A 14,732-nucleotide genomic window follows, 5' to 3' on the forward strand; every position below is an offset into this window, starting at 1 on the left:
GCATCAAAACAACAGTGCTTGACGTAATTGATGACGAGTGGTGCACTGAAATGGATGAATAGTTGTTTAGCTGTGGTTCCAATTTAATTCTAAAATTACAGCCCCCGTCCTTCACCGTTGACCAGCAGAAACAATAATAAAGGAACGGTTTCATTTTCCTTTCCCAGCGGCTAAAAACAGAAATAATTGCACCGATTATGCTTTATGCCCTCGAAACGTTACCAACTGGCAACAAAGGGCACCGTTCGACGGTTATACATGTGGTCCAAATAGCAGGAATGCTCAGGTGCTATTTCGATTCACTCGCAAAAGGGTACGACGACGACCAGATTCTCCAGAAGTTGCTATATCTGGTGGTACGCATTTCTCCACAAAATTTTGCACGCATTCCACGAAGCTGCAGACAGATTGTGCCATGAATTTTCATGAACCAAAGGCCACTTAACGCATTACGCCGGGGTGGAAGGGACGGGGGCAGTGTTGTTATGTGCTTACTGTCTTAGAGATAATGGTCTGCCGGGAAAATGTTGCTTCCCATTCACGGGAAATCACGCGCTCGGTCAACATTCCGCAGCGCAATAAGGTTTGCGTAGGGCGTGCTAATTATTCCACCACAGCGAGCGTCGTTCGTTTGCACATCTCGTGCCGTCGTCCGGCAGCCCTGCCGCCACAGTGTTGTGCGCGACATACTTCCGAAAATTTAGCCAATTACTCATTCATTAGTGACCCATTTCTAAATCAATAGCTGCTGGAGCTGGGGCAAACACAAACACTACACCGCGGACGACACCGGTGGCCCAAATCTTCGGTGGCCCCTTCCCGGGCCGGCACAGTGCAGTAATGCCGATTGCCGTTTGTCCGTTGCGTGCTGTGTGCATTCCGGCATGAAATGGTGGTACATAATGGGCAATAGATTGCAAATTAATGGCAAAAGGATGCGAAAGCACTGCTGAATAAATCATCTGCCGGCGGGCTCATTGCTGCTCACACGCCGTGCGCAGTGGATTGACAGTTGCCACGGTTTGCTGCTGTCAAGCATCAATCAATGCACTCTAATTAAAATCACATCAGAACGATGCTTTCCGATTGAGTGCAGCATTCCAACAGTAGACTTGCCTGTGGTAGTTTATTTGTTAAATTTGTGCGGTTGATAAAGAATTTGATAATACTGTTTTACTGTATCAACCCTTCGATGCTGTGCTATGTAGCGCTCAGTAACTGTTTTGGTCACAACACTGGTAAGGAACCCAGTTATTTGATAAGCTTCGGAGCTAATCCAGGAAACCAATGTTTTCACTAAAAAAAGTCCAGATTTCCAGACCTGTTTCCTGTTACTGGCATTCGATTATTTTTCACTACAAATCTCAATAGGACCACGCCTGACTAGTGTCCGTGTGTTGTGTGCTCTCCGGATACCAGTGCTTTCATCTGACCCTAAATTAATAAATTATTAATGATAATAATAATAAATAATAATAATAATAATAATAATATTAATAATAATAATAATAATAATAATAATAATAATAATAATAATAATAATAATAATAATAATAATAATAATAATAATAATAATAATAATAATAATAATAATAATAATAATAATAATAATAATAATAATAAAAATAATAATAAAAAAAATAATAATGATAGTAATAATAATAATAATAATAATAATAATAATAATAATAATAATAATAATAATAATAATAATAATAATAAAAAGAATTGAGACACTTTAGAAGTGTTTCTGTAACTAAAAATCTTTTGCAGAGTAGATATTATTATATTAAATACGTGTAAGTTAGTGGTTCTCCATCTGTCATCCCTTGAGAGGACTAAGGGCATGCTGCGTTTTTAAATTATTTATTAGCCTAACAAGTACCTTAAACATATTCAAGGCTAGACCTCGTAGATTGTTACCAAAATGAATGACATTTAATGTTAGTGATAAAGAAATCCATAGATTGATTTAGAAAGTCAATTGCAAACCTCTGCTTGCATGTTCCGTTGATCTTCTCAAGCTAAAAGCGTCCGATTGGAAACACTTTGATCGGACAGACACATACTACAAACTAAACAATCGATCCATTCATCCATCTTCTTTGTAAAACTTTTCTCGATTTTCATGCTTTCTTCTTTAAGTTTGCCATTTTGTATGTTTGTAATTATGATCTGTATCCTTTTTGTCATTATTTTTGTTACTTAATTTAATAACACACACAATTAAGCTTTCATACTACTCATAGAACTAACAAATGACTTAAAACTTAAATGAATTTAAAGTGTAAGTGCTATGTTTACCACTGCCATTTCACAAATTTTCCGCCGGTAGCGATAAAGGTAGCCTCAAAACTTCTTCATTTGACACAAACTAACCAAGCTCACCTGCTCCATAACACACACACATACAGAGACACGGAAAGCAAGGAATCTATTTTCAAGACTCCATTAAATAATCAACCACACCATCAAGCCGAACACGTGTTGAACGGAACACATTCTTACACTCTCATAAATTAAGCCTCGTATGCATAATTCATACATCGCGCAACCACTCAGGTGCGATGACACTGTCACGGCCGCTCTCTCTCTCTCTCCCTCTCGTTGCCGTTCCATTAACTATGACGCATTTTTTAGACCATTTTCATCGTCCTAAGCGCTTCATTTTTCACCATCTGTTATGCTATCGCGCATGGACGAGCGTCATTGGCTTGACAGGTCAGCTGGGGATGAACGATAAGCAAACAGGCATTTAACATTAACAAAACCGAATCCCTATGGTCTATCAGGTAGAAATTAATTTGATACACCAACCCACGGTTTTGTTTAGTGAGCTGTGAAATTCAGCGAAATTCAATATTGTTATTTTTGGAAGCAAACACGGGCGTCACAGTATCAATTGCAATCTTGATTGCATCATTGCATTCATTGCGCTCACTGAACACTAATTTATTGCGCTGCATTCGTTGCAATGCTGATTAGAGATTATGGGACGGTTTGGTAGGGTGGGAAAAACTCGGGACAGCAATCGCAATAGCTAACATTTTCCACCGCACTGGCTCCAGCAAACGCAAACCATCGGTGACATGGTGAGGGCGAACGAGGCGAACGTTTGCACGATTATCGATATGCAGCTGCATTTATCGCTCATCCGTGTTGAGTTCGAATGAAAACAGTGCTTAAAAACAAACACCTTTTTGCACATCAAAGAGCGTACTTCTTGCTGCACATACACAGCTTAATGCTTTACTGCGCGAGCAGCTCTTACAGCCAATGTAACACGTCCGCGTTTAAGGAATGTTTCCGCCGAACGGGCGAATCATTTACGCGAAACGGTATGCTAAACGGGAATTTAATTACAATTGCTAATCCAACCGTGTTCCGTCTGTAAGCGCTTTGATATCCTTCAGCCGCCCACTGCTAGCTTAATGTTGACTCATCGCACGTGGCTACCGCTGATACGCTCCGTGGCTGGAATGATGGTATTCGGTATTGGTGGCTCTCTCTCGGTGGCCAATCAGGCGCTGATTGGCGCTTAATGGCGTTATCTTGAAACTGATCGGTGAAATTATTCCCGTGCCGAGAACGCGCTGGACGGTTGGGAGGGACGCGCTTTTGTGAGCCTGTTGGAAGATAATTTGCATCTGACAACGCGCTTCCATGTATTATCGGGGCTGATGATGCAGCTATTAAATTTATTAGCCGAACGCATAATGGATCAATGAACGACTGTGTCGGCTGGGAAAGATCGTTCGCTCGATACCGCTCCACGGCACGCTGTAAATTGCATGAATATTTAAATGGACAATGTGTTGTTTTTGTTTCATTAACTAGGTGAGATTAATCGGTGTATTCGTTCGTCTATTATCGCACTCTGTTGACACTTGCACGCAGCACGCAGAAATTGTTATCAATTTCGATAATATACATAAAATTGAATTAAACATAACTGCGATTTTGTTTGAAGTGCTGTTAGCCTATGGGTAAAGATAGATGAAAATGAGTAGATGGTATGAAAGGAAAAATATACCAACGTTTGACTTTTAAATGATCGGTTTACTACCGTTAGCGCATTGAATTTATGACTCGTTTGAACCGTCGTTGCACTGACTGTTCTGCATAATGTTAATTGGATTTTTAATGCATTCTTAATAAAAATTATTAACATTTGCAACGAAACTTTAATGACATCACGAGGAATTCTCCTCATCTACGTTAATAGCTTGACCTTAGCTCTCTGGAGCTAACATTCAACAACTTCATGTATTGATCTAAAATTCCACGAACTAAAACAATGACATAGCTGGTCTGAAGGACGTTACCAAACAGTTAGCATCATACTGGATGCTGGATGGCTCATCCAGTACATGTAACTTCAATTCACATCTGAAGAAAGGTTAGAACATGGAATGAATGACTGATTCCGCCAATCCAATAGTGCTGCCGGGTCTCTGAGTGTACGTCTTGCCTTTCAGCTGCTGCATCAAGGGAAAGGTACACATCCAAGGCCAGGAGCCTTCTTTTACCCCGTCGTGCGGTGAAAGAGTACTTGAATAGCATGGACATTCCTATCGAAAAGAGTTCAGTGTTGGTCGTATTGGCGCAATAGACAAATTCCTAGAAAAATGTGTACAGTGGATAGCACCATTTCATCGACTAAAACTGGCAGAGTACACAATGTTCTTAATATGCTGAGTAGTGATCCAATTACGTGGCAAGAAATAGGACGACACAAGTCATTGTTGACAAATGAATAGCCTTTTCCAATAGATGTAGCATTAACGTTTGTTAAGAAGACTATATTCCTTACAAAAATGATTAAAATTTAAGAAGTCTTGTGGTCTGGAGGTCTCTTTCAACTAGAAGAATTTACGCAAGAATTTGTTGTGATATTCTCTTCACAGTCCATCTTGATAACAGTTTGTTAGCTATTCATTTTATTTCTTGGAACAGCTTTGAGCGTATACACTGAGATAAGGCTTCAAACGATGTCACCGCAACATTGCCTTAAGTGTATCGATTTTGCTCTGCAGGCTAGCTTTGAAAACACACATAAGTCACGTTGCGTGGTTTAAAAACGCGTTGTAATGGGCCAGTTTTTCGTGCATTAGTTTTGGCCTCTAAAAGAAAGTGGTCCTTATTGCTCATGGAAACTTAATTATTACCTCAACTGTTTCAGTTTTGTCCATTTAATCAGTGATGTACGATCAGTTGTTTGACTTCCAATGGTCCAATTGTGGTGCTTTTGAACAATTTGGCCAGAAGAGGATAGAAAAAGTATGATAACATAATCAATGTTTAGAAAGATTACCTATGAAATGGCATCAAAAATTTAAGTCTAGCATGAGTGAGCCACTGTATAAGTGTCCCTTATATTTATAAATTAAGAATTTCTTTTGTCAAATTCTTTGCTATAACGACTAAGTGATCATACCAGCTTTCAAGACTTATAGCTACTTCAACAACCGGTCTTCGTTACGGGTGAATCCTTTGGCTGGGAACCGCACCCTTCCTAAGTTTTACGTGCGCGCATGTATATCGAATAGATCACCAGTCAGCGACTCCTTTGGAAGGAAATTTTGCATGCAATATTTTAGAGAATCTTACGACAAAAATCAATAAATACTAAATTTTTGAATGAAGTCCCAATAACTTCTTAATGTTTGAAAAATTCCATTCAAATTTCAAACCCCAAAAATTGTGTAAAATATTCCGATTTGTACATGAGCAGAAAATTACTTACCTTTAAGGGACGACGGTGATTCGGATCGCTCCAGCACACCACAGGCTCAAACACGTCCAACCGTTCCGAATGCCATGTCACACACGCACACACACCTTATTTAACACTTCATTTAATACCGTTCAAACCAAAACTATCGTCACACCGCAACGGAGTGTTTTATAACATGTATAATCCTCACACTCACACGCGCCAAGGGGCTAAATCACCCGCTGCTAAACAAACGCCAACACCTTACGCACGTGACGCACCTTTTGTCTTGAAGCTGAAACACTGAAAACAAACAGAGAATGGAAAAGGTAAGAGCGTTTCCAGCACACAAAAAAGGACTCTTGATTGCACAATTTCCTTCCGAACCAAACACCGAAAGCACGCGCACGTATCACCTCGCCACCGATCACGCTTATACCCACACACACAAACACACATACACACAGACACACTTCTCCCAAAACCAGTGGTTGTCATTTGATTTTGTTTCAAATCACGCACCAACGCTACTGTGTCGCGTTGACGACGACGAAGACGACAAGGCTGTATCGTGCCGGGATTATTAATAAACTTGGCATACCCTCTAATGCCCTTTTCACTCACATCGTCGCGCCAGTTCTCAAAATGTGCTTCCAAAAAAATATGCCCCTCCACTCTTGCCCTTCGTTCCTTTTCCCAATGCTTCACCACCGGAACCAGCGTCCACGTGAGAAGGTTCTCCCGTTTCATGCAAAAAACTCAGCCTACTTAGCAGGAAGCACTGCACAGCACAGTGGCGCGTCAGCATCCGCACTACGCATATTAATCCCAGGCGTTGCATACCCCACCAACGTACGCAGAGCGCAGATGAGAAGCGAGAAAGTTATCTTAATTTTCCCAATTTGTCACCCAACTGTTGCCAACGGGTCGGAACGGGTTGTTCGCCGGCATTTGCCTTCTCGGTGCGGTAATATCTTTTCCCAAATTTGACACACTTGCAACGCACAGATACACGCACACACCGACACACACACACATACACGAGACGTATGACACCGGTATCGTCGTCATCTGTCTTGCTTCACTCAGCGCAAGGGTTACTCTAGGACTGGGCGAAGGCACTGGGTAAGACCATTTTCCACGATCAAACTTTTACACATCGTTTTTGATACCCCTTTTTTCTTCTTCTCTTTTCACTTCTTTTGCTTAAGATACTTGGTAATCCTCCTTGTCCTCCTCCTCCTCCTCCACCACAACCTGCTCGCGCGACACCCTGGAGCGCCACACGAGAGTGATGGATTGCAGCAGTTGAGCAAGATAGTTTTGGGCCCGTCAGTCTTAAGATATTAGCATATCAGCTGCGAGCAACGGGGTAAACGGGTTGGAACCTAGGGGTTGGAAAATTATGTTTCCTTCCGCCCCGGGACCGTACGATCGTGCTGCTGCTGCTGCTGCTGCTGCTGCCACTCATATGTAACCGATTTCTTGCACCAATTGCTTTGCCTTTACCGGCACGTTCGGTCACGTACAAGTACCCACGACACGACAAGAACGTATCGCATATGGATAATGACACTCACTCTCGAAGGGGTCGCACGGAACGTCTTGGCTGCCTTAATCAGGCATTACAGCCCGTACCGCCCCGTTTGTAACATTGACTGCACATACTCTACAATACACTCTACACTGGATTATACACTTGTCGGAGCTCTTGTCCCTTGGTCACGACCGCAAGCAATCCACGTGGCGGGGACGACGACGTGTTTGTTTCTTCGCTTCGGGCTGTTCGAGCTTACCCAATGTGTTCTGTTCACTGTTCACCGCTGTTGGAGTGCCGATGTATCCCGTACCGAAGCCATCCACCGACTGGCGGGCCTGTTGGCTGAACCGTATCCCTCGAACCGGTACCACCGTTGTTCCACCTTGCCAGCCACACCACCAAGGAACGCGGGAAGGTTTGTGTACGTACACGGATGAACACATTCGGTGGTGCTGCACATGCGCACACCGGCTTTACTTCCCCTAGTGGGTTGCCTATGGCGGGGAAACTGTACATCGTCAACATCGACAGCATCGAACGCAATCGAACGCGCGCGGGAGGACTGCTTTCAATCAGATGCTATCGGATACCTTCTCCGATCATAAGGGTTCTGTGTTTGCCAGGGGTTTCTTTCCGCTTCATCTTCCCCCTTTTCCATGTGTGTGTGTGTGTGTGTGTGTTGATTGGGGTGTCTTAATATTTTTAAAACGCACCGATCGTTTATCGCCTCACTCACAATCTTAACGAAAGACATGTACAGCAGACAAAATGTGCGGGTTCAGGAAATGGTCAGCATGGTTTTTAGGAGGGTTTTCATGCTGCTGCTGCTGCTGCCGCTGTATGCCGGCTAGGGGAAAGGATGTTTGCTGATGAAGTTCGAAAGCGGAGAGGCAAAACATCGCACGAGGAGAAGCAGTACCTTTTGAATGCAGATTAAACGGCTTCAAATCTGTAGCCTCGGTGTCGGTTGTAACTGACAATCAGTGCTGTAACATTGATTGAAAGAGGAGAAGAAACAAGAAATATGCCTTGTGTTGATTGAAGTCTAAAGTAATCGTTATTAAATTGTGCCTTTATAGTTTCATTTAAATAGAATCGCACGTCTTGTTCTTTTCTACAGTCAAAAAAAATGTTCTATAGTTTTGTAAAAATGTTTTTGCAGAAGCAAGTTCAAAGCATCATTTAGAATTAAGGAAGTGATTGGTCTTGGTTAAAAGTCTCATAAACATAAACAGTTCTCCACACTTGTTTTCACAACGCAACCAAGCAAAAATTCATGCTGCTGAGAGACATGGTTTAGATGGGAATAGAACTTAGCGTTGGGCCAAATTCACAAAAAAAGCGGAACGGGGACCGAACGGTTCCATCAAATTTCGGAACCAGCTCCGAAGGGTAGGTCACACCCGCCAGAACCGTCTGGAATCGTCCGGAATTGTTCAGAATTGTCGGCATCGTCCGGAAAGGTCCAAAATCGTCGGAATCGTCCCTAAAATGTTTGTAGCGTTGATGGAACCTCTTAGTATACTGGCAACAAAATGCCGTTTTACGGTTTTCAAGTGTTTCAAGGCGATGGGTAGGGAGGCTTGAGCTAACTGTGAGTTATTGTTGTATCCATAGTAGGTATGTGGGCTCGGTAAATTCAGAAATCGAGCCTATAACTGTCATGTTATTAAAGTCGTAGGCACATTCACTGGTATCGATCCACTACGATTCAGACGATTCCGGACGATTCCGGCGGAGCTAGCGATTACATTTTACTGGAGTCGGAATCGGAATCAATTTTGCCAAAACCGAAGCGGAACTGTGAGTGCAATCCGGATAACCCATTTCTAAATAGAACGTCAACCAACCTTGAACAGATAAAGAAATTGCTGCTATTCTAAAGTTTAGTGCTTTAGAACATGGACATCCATGGCTGCTTGGTGCACAAAAATACTTGCAGAAGGTGGGCCATGGATCAATAACAAACCGTGACAGTGAGTCCTGTGAGATGGGAGACTCGACTCGTGAGCAAACGAGTGATAAAAAGACTAGCAATTTCAGCAGGGATACATTCAGCTTGCAGTCTGTTCTAATAATATGTTGTAAAATTATAATAATATTTTGTCAATTAAAACATAAAAAATATAAATAAAAATATATAATACGCAAACAGTCTAGCCTACGGCAAAAAAAAAAAAACATTAAAACTGGACCATTATTGATTTTAACGGTGTATGTTTGGTGAAAGATATAAAATTAGCAAAAGGCATAAGATTCTTCCTTGAAGGTCTGCGTTTCAGACATTTTTGGAGAAAAACAAATTTTTTTTATTATTTATTAATTTTAATCTTCAACGGGCCGTATGGCCTAATTAAGATGTAACAGTTTATTAAAAAAATATGTATTTTTTTACAAAAACAAGATTTGCATCGCAATTCACTGCGGCCACGGCAAAAGCCGGAGACGTTCCTTGAAGCACTGAGTTGAGATGTCGAAGTCGAAGCAATCCGAAACAGTGTTGAAGACAGCTGACATACGGAACATAGTAAGTATAAATATTTAGCACAATAATATATAAAATGAACAGAAAAAATAAGTAAAAACAAACCTCAACATAATGCAAAAGTAAACCGTAACAATCTATTAACTCATACCTTCGCCATTTCAGATTGTTTGGTCTTGCTACGACTTTAATTATTTTATTGTTAACACGTTAGATTCGGTTTTCTCCCCAAATTACCTAATTTCCTGTACAAACTCTTGGAAATTCATAAATACTGTCCCCCGTTGTATGGTTTTAGATAATTAATTACACGTACCCTTGTCCTGCGATCCCTCGTACACACGTTTAAACGCACGCTTACCGCAAACCGCACAGCCCCGGCAGCCCACAGCCCATTAGTGAAGATGTTGCTGTGAACGGTTTTATTTTTATTTTCCATTCTTCCACCTCCGTACACAAACCACTCCTGTTGGGCAACAATCATATGAATTTTAAATGTACCCAAACCTCGCACCGAAACCCAATGAAGGCAGAGCAGGAACGCGAATCAAAAGTGTAGTAAAGTTGCAACGAACCTTTTTTTGTTGTTTTTTGTTCCGACCACCCTCAGCAAAGCCAGAACAGCAAACAGGCCACCATTACGAAACACGGCAAGTGTGGTTTGTCGCGAATGCCGCAAAGGGCTTTAAAAAATGAAGAGGCGAAGGCTAAACGCTGCCCTTGGTGGATGCTGTTATTTTTCGACCACAAGCACGTTGCTGCTGCTGTGTTAAATCAAATCAACCAAATCAATCTCCTGCTTGGAAAACGGCGCGGTTTCCTTGGCAACTAACGTCCGGCGTGTGCGTGAAGGCTTTTTCCCGTGCGCACAAACGCCAAACCACCCAAACACTGTGGACCGTGCGCTCCCATAACGCGGGCTTTGGAGGGGTGTGAGCGTTTAAGTTCCGGAGTGGGCAGGGGACGCACTCGTTAGAATCAGAAATTACAAGCCAACACCCGAGCATTTACGCGACGATTAAACTGACTGGCGAGTCCTCCCCGACAATACCGTACCGTACCGGGAGGACATCCTTATCCTTCCCAAAGCCTCTTCCGACCCGTACCGGATGCTCGCCAACTCGTGTGCTGCAGATAGTGGTGGGATGGCATTTTGTGCCATCCTTTTTCGTGGAATTGCTCTTCCTTTTTCTACCTTCTCCCTGTCCCTCTGGACATCAGCAGGATACGGGATGGTGCGCTCTGGCATCGTTCCAGCTTGTGGCATGTTTTTTTTTTGTCGGAGATAGCATAAAACAAACAATCCCGCACGACGGAGGTTCCGCTCCTTCCGAAACACGTCTCCCGCTCCAGCTTCCGGGAGACTCGGTTTTCACTTGGGCGGCCAACCGATCAACGCCTAGCGCCTCACGCCATCGGCAGGCTCCCTCTGCTCATGAATTATTAATTTCCGGTGGGCAGAAGGCAGAAGATGAAGACAAACTGAAAAGAAATCTGTTTTTTGTTGTTGTTGTTGTTGTGTGTGTTGTCGCTGTTGTCCTGCACCAAACACAACGATGAGGACGACGACGACAACAAGCCAAAGAGGCCAGCTGTTTCGAGCAACTCGGACACTTTCCATTTCGTTTGCCAGCAAAAGTCCTTTAAATTTGTGCAGTGGTCAAGGGGCCCTGTGGCGGTGTCTGGACCGTACGAGAGAGTTCCTTCGTGGTATTAAGTTTCCGTAGTGCCGGAGCTGCCTGAAAGAGCCGGTGTGTTTTCCTAGCCGTTGGATCGTTGTATTGTATTTGATATCTACTTCTTTAATGTTATCAATTCAAAATTAGATTTAAAAACTTGAATTTTCGCATGGGAATTTGTACAACCCATAATGATATTCTCATTAGGCAAAGCTTCCGTACCAACTTCCACATCAATCAACACATTCCAGGGCATCGCTCGTGTGCCCAATTTACCATCACCACTGGAATTTCAAGGTTCGTGCTACGCCAAAAAACATCAAAAATAAATCAAAGCAATGCTAAAAAAAATAATCCATGAATGAGTGCCGGTGGCTAATTTCGGCACCGAACACCGCCAACAGATTACATCGTACCGTATCGTATCAATTGGCCGCCGCCATTGCCTCGAAACAAACCCGATGTACAAAATATCTGCTCGGCAATCACAAGGCCCGCTTTCCGTTCCAGCTGCCTGCATGCGCTGAATTCGCGGAAGGTACGATTTCCGGTGGTATTTACAAGGGGCTTTTCGTGGAAATTCGCTATCGACTTAATTATTTAAGCTTTAGAGGATGGATATTTACTGCCCCCCCCTTTGGCCCACGTGGACCTTTGATACAGACAGGTGAGGCAGGTAGCGACGACGCTTGTCAAGTTTTTAGCTGACCTGCCCCTTTTTTTGCTGGGTCAAATAGGTATAGGTGACCTTTGCCCCCCCCCCCTTCCCGAGCTGGTGTACACAGACAGATAATGATGATAAGCTATTTTGTGTGAGCTGTTGCTTGTTGATAGGGTTTATTTTATAATTGTGCTTTGCGAAAAGTTTTGTGAAGATAAATTTAAATTTGCAATTTACATGGATATTTGATACATATGAAACATGGTTTTTGGCATTAAATAATTCAATTATAGACCTAATTAAATTCTGTGTTTATGTAACACATATGTTGTTCCAAATGAGTTCAAATACTTCAGTCAGTTTGTGATGAATTCTACTTGAGACACGAAACATAGACTGATTTCTCCTATTTTAACTGATTGAAGGTCCCCGATGCTCTCGCTCCGGCTTCCGGGAGACTCGGTTTTCACTTGGTGTAACGTCATACGAGGGTATGTCGGCTTATACAGCATTTCGAGACTTAATTCAGTACCACGCAGCCGGATAGTCTGTCCTTGCTATGGTGGGGACGGTCCGTTTTGAGGCTTGAATCCACAACAGGCAAGTTGTTAAATTGTGTGAGTTGACGACAAAAAACTATTAAGCTAAACTTTACTAAATAGAGACAAAGTATACTAAATGCAAATACAATCAGCTTGTTGAAAAGTAGAAGAATAGGATGAAGCAAGATAAATAACATATCACGCCGATTAAATTTGCCGACCATCATAGGCTCTTTCTCGCTATACGCACGTCTTTTAATGTCAGTTCTTACTTACTTGTCTGTAGTAGCGAAACCCGCTAGAAGAGAGATTTATATTGACTTCATTGCCAATTCGTTCAGAAGAATCTAACTCACCACTGAGAAGCTTGTACATGAAGATGGATTGGGCATTATCACGTCTACTACCAGCAAATGAATCAAGACCAGTGGTTTTCAACTTTGTTGCCCCTTTTTCCCCATGTATGTAGGATTTCTTTCCTTACTAACAAGTTCATGAGCGGGTGGAGAGCGTGGAAGCCAATGGTATTAAGCGAAATTTTGATTAAAAATTATCCCCCAAAAATGTACAAATTCTCCATAGAGGGATTCTCCACTGGTTGAAAACCGCTGATCTAGACCAAGCAACAAACAACTAGTACGAGTACGATAGACGAGAGGTTTCTTTACACCTCGAGAGGGAAGTATAAGACAGGGACGTGTAACTCTTTTTTCGGACAGCTTCTTTTCGACACGAGCTTACGACGGATACCAAACCACTGAAATACAGCAGAAGCACGGAACAAACGATGAATTTATGTTAAGTTAACAAGCAATGCGAGTCATTGAGCTCTCTCGACTGGCGATGAATATGTACTGGCCTTTATTGTTTTGCTACATCTGATTAGCTTTGTTTCGGTGAGCTGGTAGATTTTTCTTGTGGGTATTTCTATTCTATTCTTATTATTATATGGTGCAACAACCATTGCCTATCTAAGCATACCATAAGCCGTTGATTGACTTGGCAGCATCGGTGACTGTGACTGATTACCCATTACCAGTATAACAACTGGGCGAATTTGAACTGGCAGTTGTAGTTTACGTTGTTATTACAGGGTTTCCTAAGGTTTTTTTTGCTTCCCTAATTTTATTTTGGATCGTTCCCAAGGTTTATTGGGCGTAACCCAGTTTTTTTGGTTCAATTGAATGCATGTCCAATCGGACGATACCAATAAATTGTTTTTAGAATGATCCAAAAATAAAGGTATAATCAATAAATTGTGAGACGAACGCAAACAATTATGGGAAATAACCAATAAATCGTTGGAAAACCCCGTATTTATGCTTTTATCTGTTTTACGGCCCTAGAACTGCCCCCGATTTGAAATCGGTCGTAGAACTGATTCCGAACACATAAATACAGATGTTAGAACATATTCTAACCGCACAATTACTCTGGAACTGACCCTGAACTCATAACAGTGTTAGAACGGATGCTGATCCCATACAGGTCCTCGTACTGTGTATGCACAGGACTCTTACCAGTCCTGGGAAGGCTTCTGAATTTAAACAGGTGCTGGAATGTATCCTAACTGAGACTGAGAATGGCTGGATAGGCTGACATATTGATCATGAAACTAATCCTGAACTCATACCAATTTTAAAAATAATTCGTGAAACTAAAACTAAACCCCTACAAACAATAACAATAATTCCAATATGGGTCTACATTCCACTACTGGTAAACGAACCATTCTTGATCGCATTTTTTAATTTAGTGCCCCCAAAATGCGCGCTACTCCTATCCAAGTGTGTTGCTAACCTAATCTAATACGAGGGAGACTACATCTGAACGATTGTTGCATCATTGAATAGAAAAATTGCATTGCAACAATATGGAGTTATTTTGAAATTAAAAATGAATAAGTTGTTGTCAGCTGTTTAATTTTCTCACCAACTTCCAGCAAAAACGACAGTTGAAGAATCAATGAATAACATTAAGAGAACATTACTGATCTCATCGACAGTTGGGGGGTTCAATCTCCCAATGCTGTTTGCATCTGTCCTTTAAAAAATTCGGGTTCAAAATACCTTGAAAGAGTAAAGCGATATGTATGCATTGTTTGTTGTT

General features: G+C 42.0%; 1 protein-coding gene across 4 annotated transcripts in view; it reads right to left on the reverse strand.

The window, feature by feature from the left end:
* LOC1275587 (uncharacterized) overlaps nucleotides 1-7,610 on the reverse strand; it is an 86,722-nt gene extending 79,112 nt beyond the window's left edge. For 2 of the 4 annotated variants that reach the window (XM_061662628.1, XM_061662627.1), the window contains exons 1-2: nucleotides 7,513-7,610; nucleotides 5,747-6,019 (exon numbers count right to left, since the gene is read on the reverse strand). The gene's annotated coding sequence lies outside the window, so the exon portion shown is untranslated. The other 2 variants (XM_061662630.1, XM_061662629.1) reach the window with 2 other exon arrangements.
* Nucleotides 7,611-14,732: the final 7,122 nt, after the last annotated feature.

This window comes from Anopheles gambiae, chromosome 3 (assembly GCF_943734735.2).
Source record: "Anopheles gambiae chromosome 3, idAnoGambNW_F1_1, whole genome shotgun sequence".
Lineage (NCBI taxonomy): Eukaryota > Metazoa > Arthropoda > Insecta > Diptera > Culicidae > Anopheles > Anopheles gambiae.